At 41.5% G+C, this 22,792-nt stretch overlaps 1 protein-coding gene and 1 pseudogene across 1 annotated transcript in view; both read right to left on the reverse strand.

Annotated features, from left to right (window-relative positions):
* Positions 1 to 22,792, reverse strand: part of LOC140928817 (uncharacterized) — a 113,211-nt gene that overhangs the window by 65,088 nt on the left and 25,331 nt on the right. The gene's annotated exons all lie outside the window — the stretch shown is intronic.
* LOC140928733 (uncharacterized) lies at positions 5,299 to 9,433 on the reverse strand (annotated as a pseudogene).

Consider the following 22,792-nt stretch of genomic DNA (forward strand, 5'->3'; position numbering starts at 1 on the left):
TTGTTTGTGCTATCTTCAGATCACACTTCTCTCACCAGGCAAGGCACTGTGGGTTCAACGTTGCACGTTCTAAAGGAATTCTGGTCTATGGCAACTATAGGCAATTGCCTTTTTTTTCCAGTGGAAAAAAAAACCCTATGGCAACGATAGGCCAAGGATTAATTTTAAATTCATTTTACTTTAACATGAATATTTTTCAACTTGTTGGAGTTTAGTTTGAGGTTAGTTTAGTTTTTAGTTTTCTTAAGAGTCAGTTTCATTTATTTCTTAAATGACCTTTTTCTTTAAAGTTCATTTTAAAACACGTATGCCTTTATAAAAAGTTTAATTTCAAGTCAAGTCCTATTTTAAGTTTTGCGTAATTTTATTTTGCGTTGGTTTTTTCTTTAGAAAAAATTTTCAATTAATTATAAAACACTGACTGAAATTGAAATGATTGATGCGGAAATTGGTAAAAGTGAGGGAATTTCCTTATGGCAACCCTAGGCCACCATACTCTTAACACCTTTGTTCTGACTGAAATGTGCCTTCTCCCTCCCCAATGTTGAGCCACGTGTTTTTTGGAGCACTGAGACCACTGTAATACCCAAATCAACATTGGGGAAGAGGAGACGCACACAAGTGTTTCAACATTTTTGAGTGTGGGCTGCACCATAATTAAACTCACAATCTTACTCCTGGCTTGCAAAATTAGCCTTGTTATGCGAATCCAAAGTATGGAGGAGAAACTGTTGTGGGGATTCATTGCTTTGTTAGCATACGTTTGGCAGTTGCTGAGATACTTTGGAGGCTTATTTCTCTCTATTGTACACGAAACATCCTTGATAGCTTCACCAATAAGAGGTTACTTAGGGTTTTAACTTAGCTCCTAAGAGCAATGTGTGGTGAGATAGCTCGATTCACTGCATGTACAATTTCATCACGTTTAAGCTAAGACCAGAGTCTATTTGGTAAATTAAGGACACAAAGGTTAGCTTCTCTGTGTGCCCAGGTTCATCAATTTGACCAGAAGTTTTCGGAAATCTAAATTATAAAACACGAAAAATTTGTTTACAAAGCTTGGTTCCACCATTTAGACTGCACTTAAAGTACCTTGCAGGTGTTAAAAACCATGATATTCTTCTGGTTATTTATTTCATTTGTAATCAACTTTATTGGTCTGAGTCTCTAAATGAATAGTTACAGTAACGAAAAAAAAGGACCAAAAAGTAAGGTTGAAACAGGACCTGGAGTCCCATGCAAGGCACCTCCCAACTAAATCAGTAAAACTCTTAAGAAATGCGTATTAAACTATTGTTGCCAGTGGCACCCACAATTACGTGCAAGACTCATGAACATGGTTTATCGGGGTCAAAGACATTTGCTAATTCATCTTTGTACAAGTTGGTTATACTATTCTTAAAAGTCTTTATGTTCAGAATGTCACTGGACTGAGTTAATTTACATATGTGGTTCCATAATTTAATACTGCGATTAAAAAAGGAGGACTGATGTGTAGCTGATTTACAGAAGGGCGTTTCCAAATACTTTATAGCACTTGATTGAGATCCTCGAGTATGTCCGTGACTGACACTCTAAATAAAACTAATATCAATATCAATATAGCCATATGAGGCCTTACAAACAAATTCTAAATCCTTGACCTCGCAGTCATAGGTAAGCGGTAGCAGATCCAGTTTGATCAGTCTCTCTTTGTAGCACAGTCCACCTTGCTTGGTTTGTAGAGTCAAGCACTTATTTTCTGGTTTCTGTTGTTGTTGTAGTTACTTTACCCGACCTGAAATGATCCCCAAAATCGACCTAAACATGACCCAAAATGATCCCCGATCCCAAATGGTCCCCAATTTTTTTCACAGGCGACCTGAAATGATCCCCGAGGAATTATCGGAATGGAATGGGTTGACGTTTAATTACCGAAGATGCTAGAATTACTAAAATAAAGTAAATTAAAGAATTTTGACTCGAGTTGTTTGAAGTGTTGATGGATTTATAAATTTTGGACAATTTAGTAAATAATTATAACTCCAAACGAACTTAACGAATTTTGCAAGAAACTTAAGAGTTTAAATTGGAGGTTTAAATCGTGCAAATAGCATCTCATTAGGCCATGTTTAAACCTCAAATTTCACATGTGCCAAGTCTGATACCTATTTGGTTCTACGTGAATAAGCAAATCCGCCATTTTAGACCTGGAATCATGAGAGAGTTTTCATAGAGTCAGCAAAAAATTGAGAATTGTGGGTTATAATAAAGTAAACATGATTTAAAAATTTGATTCAGCACAAAAGACAACAGTTGAACTTCTGTCGAGATTTGACTGGCTAAGTCGAAGATGCGGCAAGTTGTGTTGTCGCATTTAATTTTAGTTAAAAGTCCAACTTCCTACGCATTCAATACCTGAATTAAATTTGGCACGTAAAATGCGATGTTTAAACCGGGCCTTACTGTAACTAGTAACAGTCTTCGCTTCTTGCCCGTACCATTAACGTACATAGTATTCACATATCCGTTTATGTCCGTCAATTCCGTCAATTATAGAATTTCTGAAATGTAGCAATATGTAATATGAAACTCTCCGCCCCTGTTAAGGAAAAAAGTGAACATAAACAACTGTGAAATTAATGATAAACAGGAAGAACTGAATACAACAGCTAGGCGATAGAAAACGTAAACCTGTCGGTTAAAATGCAGGAACTTTACAACCTGAATGGTATAAAATAACAGTAGAAAGAACGAAACTGTAATAACAACAATAATTGGTACTGGTTAGAGCCATGTGTGTAGCTTTCAATATGTCATTGATTATAAATCTAGATGTGTTATATAGGATAAATGCTTAGCCAGTTGCACTGTGCTCGGTTTGAGTTTCAGCCTTATATTATGAAAATTTACTCATTGTGTATTCGCGCTTGTGAATTTGAGGAAGTCGAAAAAAGGCACAAAAAATAAAAGCATTGTTTATTCTATCTTTTATGGCTTTCTATGCACATATTTGACATCCCTGCTGTTTCTACATGGAAGCTACACCCAACTACCGGTAACTACTTTCTACTTTTTTCCATTCTCTCCACCTCGCTATAAGATTTTTGCAAAGTTTCTTCTTCCAGTCGTACTTCATCCTACACAATTCTTGATTAATCTCTACCAGGCAGGAGTATTAGACCAGCCAAACCACAGAGGATCATATATCATTGTTGCTATTGAAGATAAAATGCCTTTCCGGTTCTCTGGTTGTGACTTGTCACCAACAACTAAGTTGAAGGTGTCGGCCTGTACATCCCAAAGAATTCCTAGAGCTCAATCAGTTGGTAAACTATTAAGGTTTAAATCCAAAACTGTAATGGCTGGTGCACGATGTTCTGGAGGAAAGGCATCTAGGACCTTGTGCTCGTTAGACATCACCTTCATGAACTGAAATCCTCCATTTGCTAGTAGCTGCTGAAGTTCCTTCGTGGCTTCTACTCCCTGGTTTGTGGTCTTAAATGATTTGAGTAGATTGTCAGCATTAAAGTGTTTGAAGACTGCGTCAATAGCATAGGCTGAGTAGTCCCTTCTGTAGTCTTCAGCAGTTTTCCTCAATGCGTAACAGCACATGCTGGGTTATGAGGTACCTCCAAAAATTCGAACCAACATTTGAAAGGTCTTCAGCTGTGCTGTTAAATCTTCGTCTGGCCACCACAAATAACAGAGAGCACCTCGCTCTTCTGGGGATACAAGTACTTGATGAAACATTCTTTTGATGTGGACTGCCACACGTTTGCTATTCACTCTAAATCTCAGGATCACTCCGTTCAATGAGCTCATGTTCTCTGGTTCTTGAAGTAACTGATCATTTAACAAGCCACTTTCTGACTTGCAGGCACAATCAAACACTACCCTTGCTCTCCCGGATGCCAAAGAGCACGATGGGGCAGGTACCAAATTAGTTCAAGAGTGGGAATTTCTTCATCGGGGACTTGTCTTGAGGCACCTTCTTCTTGGTACTTGCTGATAACTCTAGCATACTTCTTGTGAAACTCGGGGTCTCTACATTTTCTTCTTCAGGTACTATACTCTCTTTCTAGTCACTGGAAGGCTGTCGGGGAGGCACTGTGGACTGTGTCTGAATGCATGGCAGCTTGAGTTAGTAATGGCCATTGGCAAGTGGCATGGATTCATCCATGATATGCTTTGCTCTTTGGTCCTCTTCTGAAAGGCTCTCTTCTAGGCCCGAAATAGAATAGACCAAGAGTAGTCCCCATTTTTCCTCAGAGAGTTAGCTTAACAGTTATTGAATATTTTCAAAATTGCTTCCGATCCAATCATCAATTGGGTTATTGGTTAAACATCACAAAAATAAGGATTCTTTCCTTTTCTGGTCTGACCATAGCCAGAAAAATGCATTCTTAAAAGGGTGAGAAAAAGTGTGTGTCACATTGCATTTTCCAAGGGTTTATTTTTATTGTTGCCACTCCGGGGATCACTGGAAACCAGGGGAAAAGTTAAGGGGAGGTGCAGAGTTGGGTGGGAGTACACAGAAATAGTCTCGGCAGGTTACGGGCTAAAAATCAACCAATAAAAGAATAACTAGGAAAATATTAAACTCATCGCCAATAGATGAGCTTGGAAACTGGTGCCTTAAAGGTTGGACGGGAACCTGAATGGCTCAGGCATAGCAAGGAGGTATCCATGGCAACTACCCCTGCATGCAGCCGGCAACTGACACCGTCACACTGAAAGAAATCAGTGGAAAATACTCACCTGACCTAATACTTACCAAAGCACAGAAGGGCAGGGACGGGCTGGGATCCGGAATCCGCAACGATTCGCTAAGCAACAGATCCACAAAGGTCAGCTCAAAAATGCCTGCGTGAGATGCAACGTAAGTCACAAGATAAGCAAAAGGTCCCTGTGGACACCCCTCGGATCACGTACCCCTGAGAAGGAGACCGCTGACCGCATTGGCTTGCAATTTAACTTTGCCCAAATTACATTTACCCACATTTAAACTCATGGCCAATAGATGAGCTTGGGAACTGGTGCCTTAAAGGTTGGAGGGGAGCCTGAATGCCTCAGGCATAGCAAGGAGGTATCCATGGCAACCCTGCGAGCTGGAACCACCCAAAATACGCAGCTCTCCAAGGTGCTTGGAGAGAGGAGGAACCCGCAAACAGGAGGGGGCCAGGGGACCTCCGAACTTCCCCAACAACTCCAAGCACTGCGGAATCAAAAGGGTGAGCCCAACCCCGGGGTAAGACACCTCACTGGTATCAAGGATCCACCACTGGCTTTCTTCATGTGGAGAGGGTGACGAACCAATTATGTCAGTTTCTGGGAAAGGGACGCCAGGGCCTCGGCTGGTGTCCTTATGTGTAACTGGTGGGCATTACTTGACCACCGTCCTAGAGACTGAATTAGGTGATCAGGAACACCATTACGAGCAGCGACCATCGCTGCACCTATGCGGAAACTGTGGCTGGAAAAGTTTCCAGATAAGCCAGCAGCGGAGAAGATTTGACGAAGCCAATCTGTGAGTAGCACACGAGATAGAGGACGACCATCTTGAAGCATGAAAAGAGGACCTGGAGCACTCCCCCGAACAGAGAGATAAGCCATCATAGCTTGCACCGCACAGAGCGGATGGCTGCCCAAACCAATATGTAGGTCAGCCCCCTTCCGAAAAGGGTCACTCTTTGACGCCTTGATAGTGACACGCATACAAGAAGGGGATGAGGCTCCGTCCACTGCAATATCCTGCACAGTCAAGTGAATTGAGGAAGAGAAGCTGGCCAGATTGGGCACTGTGAACTCGGCAGCGCAGGGGAAACCAAAGTACCCCAGTGTGCCAGTGCCCAAAACATGCAATGATCCGGGAGGTGGCTGTTTAGGGATTTCCAGATTAACAGCATGTGGCTATCTGTGATGGGCAGACGATTAGACGACGAAGAACCCTGAGATCGTTTAATCCTACGAACAACCCGTTGCAAACGGAGACAGTTCTGTACAGGATCTGGAAATCCCTGCTCAACGTGCAGCATGCGGATGCCAGACAAATAGACCTTGATAGTCAAATGGTGTACAAATCTCGCCAGAAAAGTTGCAAAGAGACACAGAGTCCATTCATCACAGGACAAGGTGACCCAGAGGGATGAAGGTGGCCTAGCTGGAGACAAAAGTTGACGAACTTCCTTTGAGCGGTTGCATAAGTCTTGCGAGTGGATGGGGCTAGGCGATGCATAAGGAAGGTGTGACACTGCTGTTCTAGAGAAAACTGGTCAATTCCGACAGGAGCTGGGGAGGAATCGGTGTTGGGGTTGGCTGAGCACCTGGGGCCAACTGTCGAAATTCCTGCCAACGGAAACAAGAAAGAGCATCAGCAATTTGATTGAAGACACCTGGGATGTGTTGAGCGGAAAAGGAGAAGCTATAGCGTGCTGCAGAGTAACAAATTGCGGAGGAGTTGCATGAGGGATGGAATCTTTGAAGTCCTCGAATTCAACATGTGGACCATGGCCTCATTGTCTGAATGAAACAAGACATGCTTTTTACACCACTGCGCGCCCCAGACATGTGCTGCCACCACCACAGGAAAGAGTTCCTTGTAGGCGATGGATTGCTGCTGTTGAGAAACAGCCCAAGGGCCTGCGAACCAGAAGCCCTGGAAGTAGGCCCCAAAACCAAGGGAACCGGCAGATGCAACTTCTAAGTCAACCGCGGGAGACAGTCCTGGGTACAACCAAAAACTGACGCCATGCCACTGAGCTAAGAGATGATCCCACCACTGCAGGTCAAGGTGGAATTCTTTGTTTAACTGAATGGGATGTTCCTTCTTGCGGAAACAACTTAAGAGGTCGATCATACGGCAGAGGAATGTTCAGCCTGGCCATACCACTTTGCCCTCATAATGCAAATGGCCGATGAGTGATTCCAGTTCGCTTCTGAAGCACCATGTGCGAGGCAGCCATGAAGGAATCAGCTCCTTCAAAGCCTGCAGCTTTTCATCCGGGAGACGTGCCACCTGAGCAAGGGAATCTAACTCGATGCCCAGGACAGCTAGCACTGGAGTAGGCCCCACGCACTTGACAAGGTGAAGAGGTGAGCCCAAACGATCACAAACTAATAATGCCGTACTAAGGTTCTGCGCGCACTGAGGGGAGTCAGGGGGGCCAGCCGTTATAAAATCGTCTAAATAATGTAGCAAATCGGGGACCTTATCTCCATTCCATTAGCCCGGCAACACAATTAAAAATAAAAGGGGCGAAACGGAGACTGAATGGAAGGGCTAAGTCAACGTAAAACTTGCTGCGCCATTTCATACCCAGGAGAAAGGTGTCTGAAGGGTGAATGGCAATGTTCCGATAGGCAGCTTCAACGTCGAATTTGGCCATCAGTGCTCCTTGACCAAACTGTGCTACCATGCGAATAACTTGATCTACCGTTATGTAATGCAGTGTAAATTCATCAGGTTTAATACCTTCATTCACGCTAGCCCCTCCGGGGGAGGAGAGATCCACAATGAGACGCCACTTTCTCGGTTGACCCTTTTTTGGGATAACCCCAACACTGCTAACAAGAAGAAGAGGAACAGGACGGGAGGCAAAAGGCCCAGCAACCCTCGCTAAGGACACTTCAGTTGCCAAGTACTCATTGATTACTGAAGGTTGCTCATAGGCAGAAGGTTTGTTCCTTTTGGCAGGCTTGAGAGATTGTGACGGAGAAAAACCTAGTTTAAAACCAAAGCGAAGCCCCTCCAAAACAAATGCCATGTGCTGAGGATTTGGATGATGCCTCAACTCCCAGGAAAACTGCTCCACTTCCAATGGACTGACTGCAGAAACTGGGGGGGTGGGACTAAAGGGAGGAGAGAAACAAGAGCATACTTGAGGGGTCAAAAAGCCATACTGCCCCTAAAACCCAAGCAGGACACAGATGAGGGGTCCACGACCACTGTATGATGGTAAAGGAGGAAGGACCAGGATCATCCCCCCCAAACATTGGTAAGAGACAAACTAAAAAAAAAACACAGCTAATAACTACAAAATGAAACATGAATTAATGGACAAAGAAACCAGGGCCAACCCTACTCCTAAAATGGAACAGCAGAGAACTATGGCTGAACAAAAAACTACGAGGCCCAGAAGCCGAGGAGCAAAGGCTAGCAAAAATGAAAGCACCACCTCAGGTGCGTCTGGACGCGTGGAGATGCTGGGGATGGGGATCTCCTTTTTGGAATCTCCTTAGATGTTGTGGAAGCCACGCTAGGGCAGGCTGAGGCACAGTGAGACCCAGAACAGCTTGAACAGCGATGCGAAAAATGACATTGGGCATAAGGGGCAGAGCAACGACCCCTATTCCACGATTTGCAGACAATTTGCGAACTAGTAACTCCAGCAGGCTCAGCCGATTCATTTGCAAATTTGCCACGCCCACGAGCAGAGGTGCCCACAGCGTGAAAATTGAAGAGCTGCACCTTCATGTTGGACCAAACGGTCAAATTGGTCGCCGCCACATGCTCGCGAAAGGCCCGATTATATGCCAGCCAGACTTGATTGCTGAACTGCTGATATGTACGAAGAATCAGCAGCTTATATTGGCTTAAATCTCTCCACCGATGCGGAAAGTGGGAAGTCAGCACGAGGGAATAAACGGAGAAAGCCTCCATCCAAGTGGCGATGTCCTCGATACGTCGTTTGGCTTTCTTGGGGGTGGACGTCAACACTAAGGGACCATTGAATAGCAATTGTGGCTCAGGTTCGCTAAGCACAATGTTTGAAGATAGTAGGTCGCTGAGCTCCACGAACTTTCCTGCCAGGATCTGGCCGACCAGCTTTGCGGGAATTGGTGAGAATCCCAGCCCAACCACAAAAGGCTGATGCAGAATCGGCGCCGGGACAGAGGGGAAAACACTATTTACAGCGAGGCCAGCCTAAGACGCAACTGGTGAGGCAGTGATAGCGCTGGACGACACGAGCGATGGATTCGGGGGCGCAAAAGGGCGAACAAATGAGGGCACAACAAGGGCAGGGCTACCTTGAGAAGAAGATACCTGGGCCAAGGAAGAATGCTTGGAAAATCCAGTCCCTGCGGTTCACAAAGCTGAGGCTTGAGAACTTAAATCCTGGCCGGGAACGCCCCCAAGCATGGCCGACGAGGTACTCTTAGTCGCCTGGTCAAGAACACTGGAATTCCCGGACGGATCCGGGCAAGAAACGGACGCTTGCTCCGCGGCTAACGAAGCTTTGACAGCCTGAACCATAGCGGCAAGGAATTCAGGAGACGGCTGAGCAGCATTACCTGCAACAGCGGTTGATGCATTGTGCGTTGAACCAGTTATGGGTTGCGAAGAGCTAACAGGAGGATGCAATGAAATCCCCGATGCGGACGAACTATCTGTTGCACTGGTGGCGAAAAAGGCAGCACCTTGACTGTTACGAGAGCTTCGAGAGCTAGACATGTCTTGCAATTAAAGGCCAGAATCCGCAACGATTTGCTTAGTAACAGATCCGCAAAGGTCAGCTCTAAAATGCCAGCGTGAGATGCAACGTAAGTCACAAGTCCCCTGCGGACACCCCTCAGATAACGTACGCTTAAGGAGGAGACCGATGACCACAATGGCTTGCAATTTAACTTTGCCCAAATTACATTTAGCCACATGAAAGGAAATGAGTCAATTTCCTGTAATAGCGAGGCACTTGAAAATTTTGCTTTTTTATTTCAGAAAAAATAAAGGAAACAGACAAAGTGTTGAAGTGAAGAATGCGTGACAGTGGTGTGTCGAAAGGTCAGGATTCCTGATTGCCTACTAAGACAAAAATCCATTCACAGCAGAATGCCAGTTTCACAGTTTTTGGAATAAACTACCAAAATTATCAATATAGCGTAAGGCATATTTTCAATGTACAAAATTATACACAGGTAGTGTATGGCTTTCATTCTTAGGTAAGCCTGAATACTGATACGTCTGCAAATTAGAAGAAGCAGATCGAGCAGATGGTTGTTTTCAGCAGTTTCACATCCCGTTTTACGGAATATAGTCTATAAAGTGTGTCATCGTAAACCGACTTCCTCTGTATTTTACGGATTTGTAACGAAAACTAAGCGATGTCTTTGTTTTCGAAACTACCGAAACTAAGACTCCTAAATTGATCGCTAAATATGACCTATAATTCTGTGGAAAGCATCAGACAGAAGTTAATTTGAGGATTGGACCGTCTTCGGTTATAATTTGACTTCATATTTCGACGAATTCAGTTTTAGAGGGGCTTAGTTTTTGTAATTTCGAAAACCAAGATGGTCTTAGGTCTTAGTTTTTGTAACACTCCTGTAAAAGCTGTTATCTTTGTAGCTTGTATAGAACTGGTTTCTTGCGCAACAAATACTCTGGTCTTCTGCCTTTGACATTCTTTCCTTTCACCTGCAATAGAGTAAGCTCTTGCTCAGGCTTTCTTTGTAATTGGGACATTTGCTCTGTAACGTTAGCTGCTAAACCAAACTGCTTGACGTTTATCTGCTTTTCTTGTTGGTATGTCAACAGTGATGTTTAGGTATTTGTATTATCCACATCCTCTTGTATTTCTGGCAGCCTCTGAGTCTTGACGGCATCACTGACATACTGTCTTTTTTTTCATCTCCCTGTCCAAAACGGCTTAAATCTTGGTGCTTTCTTTTTATACTGATAGCCACTTTCATGGATAGCTTTTCGTGCTAACTCAGTGAGCTTGTTTTTATTTCTTAGCAGGTGTGGGTTATCCATACACAGATTCATTGCTGCTCTGTTCATTTCATTAAAATACAGCCACATCTTGTGACCTGGGTCTAACTCACTGATGTCATGGATACAACTATTCCTTTCAATTTCCTTAGGATCCATTGTCATTGTCACTAGCTCCTTGTTCTCCACAATCTAAAACATAACATTTTATCAAAGTAAAGCACCCAGGGTACTAAAACCTATCAACCATCTTTAAGCTCACCATTATATTAATGTAGTTTCTTTTATTTTGAGAGGGAATGGGGAAAGGAAGCTGGGTGAAAAAAATATTCCTAGAAAATTCATCTAACTATATTATAAGCAACAAAAAAATGGATATGTTGTAGTTAATTTTTTATTGCAGTTAATCTTTACCATACCCAAAAACGATGCAAAAATAATGTATGTTAATGAATTTGAAACAAAAGAAAAAATAAAATGAAAAATTGACTGCAACAGATACTTCTACTTGCCTGCAACTCATGAGGAAAAAAAGCTCTAGCTTTAAAATGAAAAGGAGTATTAAAATTTGCAGACACGGTTTTGTAGAAGAGATATATGGCATCACTCTGGCCAAATTTTAGGCAAATTGATTGAAAGGCTGCCGACTTGGAGTTCAAAACGTACGAGTCGATCGGCAAAATTTGCGTTCGGAGATAAAATAGAAAATACATTTTTGGCGGCATTCTACCTGGAATGAGATTATAACACCTAAATGTTTATTCTGATTGATATCAGAGAGGGATCAATTTTCTCTAACAATAGGACTTTGACAGGTAACATGTAACAGAAACAAACTTTTTATTGCTATTAACATCTTCCAGTGAACAGTTTAATTCTCCGTTGGAAAACTTCCACTCTTTTACACCATGAGAAGCACGGTTTAATTCTTTCTCGAGGAAAAGTTTTGCCTCTCCTTCGATCTTTTTTGTATGATCCGCCCAGGTGTTTTTGTTGATCGGCGCCAGGCCAAGGAAACTAAAAAACTTTGAAGCCGCCGAATGTCCACCACCGATTGCTCGAAGGCCAAGAACTGGGGCCCAGTATATTTCAAACGCTCTGCTCTTCTTGGAAGAATTAAAAACAGAATTTGTCTTGTGCGACGGACAGCTTTCATTCTTGCACTGGATTCTCAAGGTAGAACCAAGTCCATGCTTAGTCGCTACATTTTCCGTGACTTGGACTCTTTCCTGCCAAAACCGACAAGATACCGACTCGTCCAGTTTCTCAAGCAGCTTTTCGCTTGATACGATAGTTCAAACGATTATTGTTTTCCACGTTCCATCAGCAGAAGGGGTCGATGAGCTTAATTGGCTTTCTTCATCTGGCTCTTCAAGCTGGATGTTGGAGCGGCTTGCACTCTCAGCAACTGCAGCGTTTTCGCTTTTCTGAATATCCAACTCCTCGAGCCACTTCTCTTGCTGATAAAATGAGCCTTTGTCGCTCTCTGCCAATTTTGCGGCCCATTCTTTGTCATACTCGCTCTTCGATTTCTTTTTCGTTCTCGGTGTCGATGACAAAAACAGACCTGACCTTTTCTTTTTTTTGCCGGCATTTTCACCGAACCAAACTCTAAATATCCACGGAGAATACTAAAGGCTATAAACAACGAGAAGACAATTTGCACGTGTTGTGTCAAAGCACGCACTCGGTATCATGTTACTAGTTCACAGGCAAGTTAATTGATATATGACACGGGTATGGCAGATCTTGTCAACGATCAATTAAGATAGTTAACGAGAAAAAACCTTTTACCCCGGATATCTTTCGACAGAAATAATATTTTCTTCTGATTTTTTTTTTTAAAGACAGCTCTCAAACATATCTATTTGAAAACGTTGAAATCTCAAATATGGAAAAATGGCAATTTTAAGGGTGGCTAGGTACCTTAAGATATTCCATAATTTGGGTGCAAGGAATTTGAAGGAGTTCTTCCCGTAAGATGTAGTATTTACACGCAGTAACTGCAACTTGTTTACACCTCTAAGCCCATTGATGTTGGTTTGTGGTGTAAATAATGCTGACATGTAGGCAGGTGTAGCTGCTTAACAGGACTTGTGAACTAAAATCAACATCTCGGGAAATCTTCTCTTTCTCAAGCTTACAGAGGTTCAGACTTTCCAAAAGCGTTAAATTTCTGATTCAGTTGTCATATTCTGGTAGAAGAGTATGCCAAAATTTGTGACAAATCTGTGATAGACCTTATCACGGTTTTGGAAGCCATCTTGATGGGTAAAGGCAACCGCATCAAAAATTGGTATTTGTATGAGAATCTAATGTTGACAAAGATATATAAGCTAAGATATGCATAACAAAGGTAGAACAAGGAAAGGTATAAATAAATAAACAATAATGGCTTGGTGGCTGATAAGTCAGTCAGTACTGCAAAGCTGCTAAGCCACCCCAGTTAATTTACCTAGAAAATTTGCCCTGTATTCTGTAGGCTAGGTCGTTATTGGTAGTTTGCCAAAGTATTAAAGTGGAATGGTTGTGAAATCCCTTAAATTCCCTTGTCATATGTTTTTTTTTTAGCTTTTTTTGGACCTGACTGTGCCCAAAATCAGTAGCATTCCTATCATCTTGAACTTACTAAACAACAGAAACATCATTGCATTAATTTATTCAGTCACAATTTGTGTTGCGTGAATACTGACTTCTGATTGGAGAAAATTCACGGGTGTCTTGCCATACATGGGGGTTTGGTCACTTGCTGTAAAACAAGTTTGCTTTTGGCTGGTGAAATGGGCAACATGCACAGATTTTGTTGCAAAAAAGAACAGCTATTCTCTACTTTCAGCAACAAATTTTTTCGCAACTGACAACAACCTAAATTGTTGTCAGACAGGTTTGAACGTGGCTAGTAAAGTGCGCAACATCGCTGTTCAACAAACTTTGCAGCAATGTTTCAAAACAAGTCGCAGGTTTTTGCCTGTTTCCCGTTTTACTGTTGCTTGTAAAATCTCGTCTGTTCTAATCAGATGCAAACCTTTATGATATCTTCGATCAGACCGTTGCATGCACGGCAACTATTATGGTATATTTAGAATTGTCCATGGTATGCTCAATTGAGCGTTGAGGGTTGACCGCCTGTTGTTGCATAAGACCTAAAGGAAACAGAGAAAGGGCTAATGACAGCGTACATTACTGTGAGCGAGATAAACATTACTATAATGACCATTTGTCTGCTTACCTCCATGAATTCCTTCCATGGTTATTTACCAAACTCGAGTGGCTACCACTGTTTTTGATGCGTGGGTTCTTGTCAGCCGCAGCTGGAGTAAATGATTTAAAACTACAAAATATCTCATTAATATTCAGTAGGCATGTTGTCCAATGAAATGCAAAAAATTTAATCACATGAGAGGACCTTTATTCATCCGGGTAAAAACTGAATTCAGCTCATAGTTGTAAAGGTTAAGGTTTAGATCTCCTTTGTTTGAATTATTTGTGGTTAATCAGTAAGGCTGGTCCATCAGGTTCCCTCAAGATCAATATGTGTTTGCTAAATTAATTCCAGGATAAAACAAAGCAAACAAAACAAAGCTTTTTCGTTAACATATTTCTCTGGATGGGGATCATGGGATGGGCCCGTGGCAGTAAGGGTGTATTGTCACTCATAAAAGTACTACGGCAATCACTGCACAGTGATGTATTCTGGTTCAGCTGATGTATGCAGGGAAGAAATGTTTGAAAACGTCAGGCCTTTTCCTCAGGCAGCACACTTTTACTTTTTAAGGATTATTGTCTATTACAAAAAAGTAGTCTTAATTGACTATAGAAATTTTCATGCGTTGCTAACTTCTTAGGACAAAAGTTGCAGATATTGTTTATCACACGGTGTCTATAGAAATTTCCATGTAATACTTTTCTAATCAGGCAACGATTAAATTATTTATTACATCTTCTGCCAAAAAGAGTCTAGAAATTTCCATGTAACACTCATTTGCTAAAAAAGGTGATGGTAAATTCATCAAATTTATCGCAAAAGAGTCTGTAGAATCCATGCGTTGCTTAAACTTCTTTTGGACAAAAGTTGCGTAAATTCTTACCACCGAGGTGTCTATAGAAATTTCCATGTAATACTTATCTGCTTAGGTAAGGATTAAATATTCATTACATTTTCTACCAAAGAGTCTATAGAAATTTCCATGTAACTTGTATTTCTTCTGGACAAAGTTTGCAGATCTTCTTAGCCATGTTTTGCCTGATTCTCAGTCGGCTGAGGTTCACGATCCCTTCGCTTTTCTTGGACGTCTGAGAATCAGCCTAAGCTGTGCTGTGTCTACGGGTCTAATAAACTGTTTACCAAAAGAGTCGCAAAGAAATTTACTGCAAATGGTATAATTTAAAAGCAATCGAAATCAAAAAAGGAAAGATGATGCCTTCCAAAGACATCACTAATGACGCTTGTTGAGTCGAATGCACTAATAGCCGCAGTGGTTCAACATGATTGATTTAATGGAAGCTTGTGCTAAGGGCTGAATTTGACTCCGCGCAAGGCCTTGTTTTTTTTCTTTTCTTGGTTGTTTCCTCTTGGCGTAGATTTCCTTTTGCTAGCCGTCTATTGGCAGAACTCAACGTTCAGTATACAGGAACCTAAGGTCTAGAAAGAAGAAGACATTCTTCAGAAGAGTATTTGACCTTACAAAGAAAATGAGAGTAAATAATGAAATAAAAAAAGAATTATTTACTTAAGTAATTAATGAATTAACAGCAACCTATTAGGATTTGACAAATGAAAATCTGTTCCCACGATATAGGAATGTAGATTTAATTACATTATCCCAGATTTAAAGATGCCGTCAATGCCGGAATATCATCCGTATTTAGCCGAAGACAAAAACCCGGTTCTTTTGACAACAGAAAATAGCGCCCCTAGAAGGGTCATCAGATAAGTTTGGAATGTAAAACCACTTTAACAATAATCAGTGATACAACAGAACATGGATGGAAAATGAAATGCGCTCAATACTGTACTACTTTTTAGCTTTGCGAGAGCTTTTTAGATATAGCCGGCACCACGTCTAATTAATACTGACAAAGTCTAAAATACCTTTATCTTGGTTGAATCCTCTGTGGGTTTCATGGATACAATGCTCCCAGGGTCACTACCATCCTGTGTGCATGAACTGGCGACCTGTTATGAGCATGTAACGTGTGAACCTCCCCGTTTTCTTTCTTCTCGAATGATCATTTTCTTCCATCCTTTTTTGCATCCTTATTTTCATCTTGACGAGTCGCCATGACTGGTTGTAACTAAAAATATACTTTCATCAAAAAATGGCAAAAAACAAGGGATTGTGGAATCGTGGAATCTCACCGAGCAGTTGCTGCAAATCCTGAAGAGTTAGCTGTGGGGAACGATCCTAAAATTGACTAACATGCCCTAAGCTACAACCATGCAAAGCTTGGTGCTTTTATCCACTCTGTACAGATCCGAGCCTTTAGCCACTAGACTGCAAGGTACATTACAGGGCATGAAGGTGAATAACATCAGCATTTTGTCTTTGTTGACATTTAAATAACACCAGGAGAGCTTTCCTGAACTCTGGAATTTGTGAAAATGTTGGGATTCACAGGCGAGTTCATAAGAAATAAAATCTTTAAAGAAAAACTCAAACGTACAAATTCCTGGCGAGAAAGGAATTCCTTACTATTTGATTGAAAAATGAGGAAAGTATAAGCTGCACATGGTAGCCACATCAGTAAGGTTACGATAGTCATTATGAATAATGCTACGGTTTTTGCATCCTTATTTTCATCTTGACAAGTTGCCATGACTGGTTGTAACTAGAAATGAAAAGACAGGCCAACAGTGGAATTCTGGCCTGCTTCCACCTTTGGAGCCACCCTTTAAACTTCTGGCGATCAGCTGCCTTGAATGAGGCATCCTCGGTCATATTTTCCAGGTGCTGGAGGTATATCCCGTATTTGTCAACAACTAACTGCAGCGCGCTGATTTTGTGAGTTATCCAGCGGGTTCCTAAGATAAAGAGAATTATCTTATTTTACTGCTGTTTTCCGTTTTTGCACTTTTTCCCTCCACTTTATATTCAATAACAATAAACATAGTGATGTGCAACGAGGCTTATTAGATAGCTGAAGAAAAATCAGGCAGCAGTATTGGTCTTCATATATATATATAAAGAATGCGAGTTACGATTGCCTGCATCATTTGGCTGTTTTTCTTGGTCGTATTATGTAAAGCAATCTGTAAAGACACATGCTAATCATACAAAAAGAAAACTGTACCTGATGCTCTTTTTAGGTCGGATACCTCCTTCCGCAAATTCAAATGTCTGGCTGTAAAGCTGATGCAGATCTCTCAGCTGTCTTTGGTGAGTTCTTGTACAGCTAATACAGCCTCAGCAGCATTTCGTTTGACCGGTCAAGTCTGCGATCAGGCTGGACGTTGTCCGTTGACCGGCGCTTATTTTCAGCCCTGATTGGAACAAAACTACTAACACTTAAATGGTCCAGAAACACAATTAAGTAAGGAAACTAAGGCCTCCTTTTATCAAAATGGCAATCAGTCACGAAAATTTACCCCGTTTTTGAAATATTTTGAATTTGAAAAGTGGCCGACCTTAGACTTTGACAATGAAGAAGATAACCATCACTCGATGGCAACATCCAATAAACCGACTATGGGCCTCTTAGAAAAAGTGAACAAGGGAATCTTTTGTAAACCTGGAGCCAGGTTTATGCCTTCATGCTAAAATTTTCTTTTCTAGCAGAGTGTACCTGTATATGTACCTAAAAACACAAAACATCTACGGATTTGCGTAAAGAAATTGCAAACCTCGTGGTTATGCATCTAGGAAATAGGCGGAAAAATATTTTGTAAGGTGTGTCATATGTTTTGGGGCTAAAGCTGTGGGTCCCAAATAACATATCAATAGGAACAGTTCTAGCTAGACTGTGCTCAAGTGGTCTTTTAATCACTTTAAGGTTAAGAAATGGATAACGGAAAACTCGCCTGACAAGCCGAGACTGGCTTGAAGAATAAACAGTAAAATACAGTTAAACTATTGACTGAGTATCAGATTCTTGGAGTGAAAATTGCCTTGCGGAATAATACTTTTGGCTTCCAAATTCTTGCGATATTTGAGGTTGTTATCACGATCCACAAGATAATAAAAAATCCCGCAAAGATTTCTTGCAGTGGCGTAAAATTGAAACAAACCTTGTATGTGCACTGGCCGGAAAAGAAAAATGCCGCATGTGTGATAACTCCCTGTCAGCTGCAATTAATGCTCCCATGGAAATCGTGTATCTGCCGAAAGATTTAGTTTTGAACTTGTTTAGGAATTGTCGTTTAAAAACTTCTCAAGATCACCGTTCTGCATTTTGGTTCACATTGTGTCGCACATCTACGGCGGTTAAAACAAGGATGTCAATGAGGATATAACCATAAATTTTAAAGAATACGTCGCAGTCATTTACCGTTTAGTTCAAAACGACAAGAAACTGAAAGATACTCTTCTTACCAGCCTTGACAATTACAACTGCTTTTAGTCAGAGTAGTGACTCACGACTGATTATAACCAGAATTAAAATAGAAGTATTTCTTAATAATAAAAGTACAAGATTGATTCTTTCCAGACCTTTAACATTAAATTTATGATACAGATGTGTGAGATCGAGTCAGCCAGGAGCAGATGTTATCTAAAATGACACTCAACGACTGACGTTATTATATATTAGCGCAATATATATGTTGCAGTTAATTTTTCATCTCAGTTAATTTTAGTTTTTCTTTTATTGTTGGGTATGGTAATGTATGCTAATGAAATTGAAACAGGAAAAACAAAAATTAACCGAGATAAAAATTAACCACAACATATACACTAGTGTACTTACAAATGCGTGTTGACCAAATTTTTAATACTTCAGAAAATCTGCACTTAAAAAATTACATGTTTTATGGACACTGCAGGTTATTCACAATGCCCATTTTTGGGACAATCGTGTGCTAATTATACCCAATTCAATAGTTAAAATGACAGAGTTTTCCGGGTTAATACGATTTTTTTACTAAATCTGTAGTAGTAGAAAAAGCGTGACCCTTGGAAAAATGCTATTTTAGACTGAGACTGGTCAATGATTGTGAGACAAGGGTGGACTTGTTATAGTTAATAAACTTAACGTAGCAATTTTCTCGTAACAAATGTTTGTTTTAGTCTTTATAGCTATAAGTCCTATAAGAAATGCCCATGACGATGTTTTCTGAGAGCCCGCTTAAAGGGAAACTGTGATACTACAAAAACTATACATAGCATTTTGTCTTGGTTTCCATATTAACTAGGCCGGGTATCACTTTTAATTGTTGCATGTAGTTAAATGCGATTAGACAATATTCCTGTAGTTGCACAGCACTTATTAACAAAGTGAAATTTAGAAACTGATACTTCATTGCAAGCCACTTTCATGTCATTTATTCATGTTCTTCTTGTTCATCCATCTACTGCAGTGATTTGTAAAATCTGATGGCATGTTGAGATAGATATTTTTGAGGTAATTTAACACAAGATCGTTTGTTTAACTTGATCGCACACAGGTTTCCTTTGCATGGCCTTAGTTAGATGCCTTGTTTCTTCTTTCGAGAGGAAATTCTCCTTGGTAATAGTTTAGGATCTATAGCCAATTGTACGAAAATGCTCTCAGGATGATGAACTTAGTGCAAATGTCCATTTTCTTCGACTCTTTTCCTGTAAGCAAAATTTAGCCATGCATTGCTTCTGACCTCAATCTTCTCACCATCCAAGTCCTCAGTTCGGCTGACATACTGCAGACGAAGAAACGACTTTCATTATTTCTAGTGAAACCCCATGAACCCCAACATTACACAAGTTGCCTTGTTCTAAAACGTTCGCCATTTCCTTAAGATGTCCACAACTTCTTCTCATTGGAAAAAAGTTTGAATAACACCAAACTGTCTATCACAATAAGAATGTGTATTTACCTTAAGTAGAAATTTAATGTCAACTGTTAGACATTGTCCTCTACAAACGAAGTGGTTCAAGTAAAAGAGTAAAAAGCATTCTTTGAATTGTGCGGGAACATCGTAAGACCAAACAATTAGATGGTCATATTTTCCAAATTTTTTTTCATGTCCCATTAATAAATAATCCAACAGAGGTATTACTTTTTCGTCTTGGTTTCAGTGTATTCCAGCATTGTGCCACAGTAGCCTTTCACCTTATTTTATATAGTATGCGGATTAGAAGCAAGGTACTTGAAGCCTCTGGAAACACTGGCTGGTTTTCTGTTCGTGACTGCAGTTATTTTAGAGCGCTCAAGGTGATAGTAGTCTACGTGGTGCATATAGACCTGTAGCCAATCATAGAGCAGGGCATCTCATTAACTGGGCATAAATGAGATGTTAATGTAGGTGTGACATCACATGAATTTATTAGTCCCTTTCCTCGACCGCATGACACTTGTAGGTCATTAAACTGGGAGTTGCATACCCCAAAAAATTGGTCCATCAACTGTCCACCCATCACAATCTTCTTCATTCCTCTTCCAGAGGAAACCAGGCGTAGTCATTGGGAAAGGTGTTAGAAGCCCTAATCCTCGACCACACTCTTGTCAAAGATCACGCCCCATGTCTTGTCCTGATGAATGGTCGTGAGTACCTTGGTGGTGGGATTCCTGTGGATGAACGTGGGATTTGGCACCGTAATGGTCTGCTGTTCTTTCTGGGCGTTCAACACCTTAGATTGGAGGGTGCATTTCATGCTTTCAAAGTGGAACACCTCACTCCCCCATACATTGAGGGTAAACCCATTCACTGTTACACCCATCTTTCCCCTCTTGGTCCGGTACCCACAGTTTTTAGGACCACAGGAGATGAATTCACAATGTGGTCGCGCATTCTACCCCCAGAGACTAACTCATCAGTCACCTCTCCTAGGAAATTGCCCAGGGGAATCTCGGGTTGTCCAAGCCACCATTTATACACCACTGAGTCGGTCTCAGAATACAGGGCGTTCAAGTTCGCGGTATCCAAATGATGGTACAACCTCAATCATTCCCAACACGTGGTAAAGGCGGCAATAGAAATGTTCATTATTTTTCCCCTCTCGGCATCCTTATTGATCTTGTCGAAGGCTACCTCCACACACTTGTAATTCATCACACAGAACACTTGGAGTTGAACAGTCTTGTTCTGCAGAAGTTCGTACGAGATGACCAGTTGACTAATGAAGACCACTTTTCTCTTGTTCTCACACTCTCAACTTCCCCCAAAACGAATTCAAACAAAGATCAGCTGTTGCCTTTCTGATGCTGATGCTGAGAGATAATGTGATTTGTGTCGTGATATGTGGCAGGACACTATATGTTCCATGATTTTAGATGTGAGGGATGGTAAAAGACACCGGTCTGTATTTTTTTAGGATTAGCTTTGGAGCCCTACTACCAAGAATGTCAATCACGCATACATTCATAAGGCAAGGGGGGGGGGGGGGCATCTGTGGTAAATTCCCAAGGTCTTCTTCCCTGAACACACTGTCATATTGCTCACGTAAGCCCTCAGCTTTGGAGCTGTCCAAAGAGCATACACAGTTGTTCAATACTAAAGCTGAGATTCCTCACAATTCAGTTCAAAGCAGCTTTAGTATGACCAAACACGTTTGATTGCATTAAAGCCAGCATTCGGAAGGCCCAGTCTCCAGAGACTCTGGAGTTAAGCCACCCATAACTTCATCGAGGTAGTTGTCATGTGCACTACGCAAGCGTTTGTTGTTATATTACGAAGTCGCTTGTATTTGGCAAGGTGAATGACTTTGCCTCCATGCCTGGCCTTCTTATACGCTCAATCACATTTGTTCATGAGACGTTGTACAGAAGTGCTGACCCAGGGGAGGTGACGCTTCCCCTTAGACTTTTCATGTGGTATGAAGTTCTTGGTGACTTCCAGGGTCTTTTGAGAGATGTAGGACCAGTTTTCATCCACAGTGTTACTCTCTATATCATCGACTGCAGGGTTTCATCAGGGGTTCCAAACACCAAGAAACAGATGAAAGCACTCAGCCTTTAAGTTGGCCTGGTTGTGACTTTTTTTGGAAGTCATTTTCGCATGTGCTTGTGAGAGAGAGTTCAAAGAACAGTCGAAGAAGAGTTTGCTTTAGCCAGTAAAGCTAGTCCTAGTAGCACAAAAAGCAAACATAAGTGGGAGGTGGAAATTTTTTGGGAATGGCCAAGGACGAACATTGAAATCTCCGGATTTAGAAGTTTGAAGCTTTTTTCAAAGATTTCACCTTGTGTGTTCTGTCCAGGGCAATTTGGAGGGGAGAGATGCTTTATCGTTCTGGCTTGCTTAATTTATCCAGGAGATGGAGATGGATGGAGACGCCCCATAAATGGCACAAATGCTGTCAAATGCCACCAACGTCCAACCCAACGCCCCTAAATACTACTTACTCTGTAAACACCACAAAGGTCCAACCCTAATGCCTAATAAACGTTACAAACACTCGGAATGCCACAAAAATGACGGGCCCAAATGCCTCATAAACGCTACAAACACTGTGAACTTGACAAACGTCCATCCCAAACACTTCCTAAACAATACAAACACCGTAAACGCCACAAAAACGTTCACCGCCAATGCCCCATAAACACTACTAACGCTGTAAACGCCAGACGGGTCCCACCCTAATCCCCCATAAACACTACTAACACTCTAAACGCCACCAAAAGGACCAGCCAGAACGCTTTATAGACGCTACAAATGCTGTGAAAGCCACCAACGTCCAACCCCAACATGCCATAAACAATAAAAACACTGTAAACGCTACAAGGGTCCCACCCCAATGCCCCATAAACGTTACAAACACTCTAAATGCCACAAAAAGGCGACCAGCCCAAACGCCTCATAAACGCTACAAACGCTGTGAACGCCACAAGTGCCCCACCCCAATGCCCCATAAACGCTACATTCAACGCCACGCCACGCCACACAATAAATGAATAAATAAAGTAAACAGACCAGCCTGCATCCCTCAAACGCTGAAAAGCGCCACAAACGTCCAACCCCAATGCCCAATAAAAACC

The sequence above is a fragment of the Porites lutea genome, chromosome 2, assembly GCF_958299795.1.
Source record: "Porites lutea chromosome 2, jaPorLute2.1, whole genome shotgun sequence".
NCBI lineage: Eukaryota > Metazoa > Cnidaria > Anthozoa > Scleractinia > Poritidae > Porites > Porites lutea.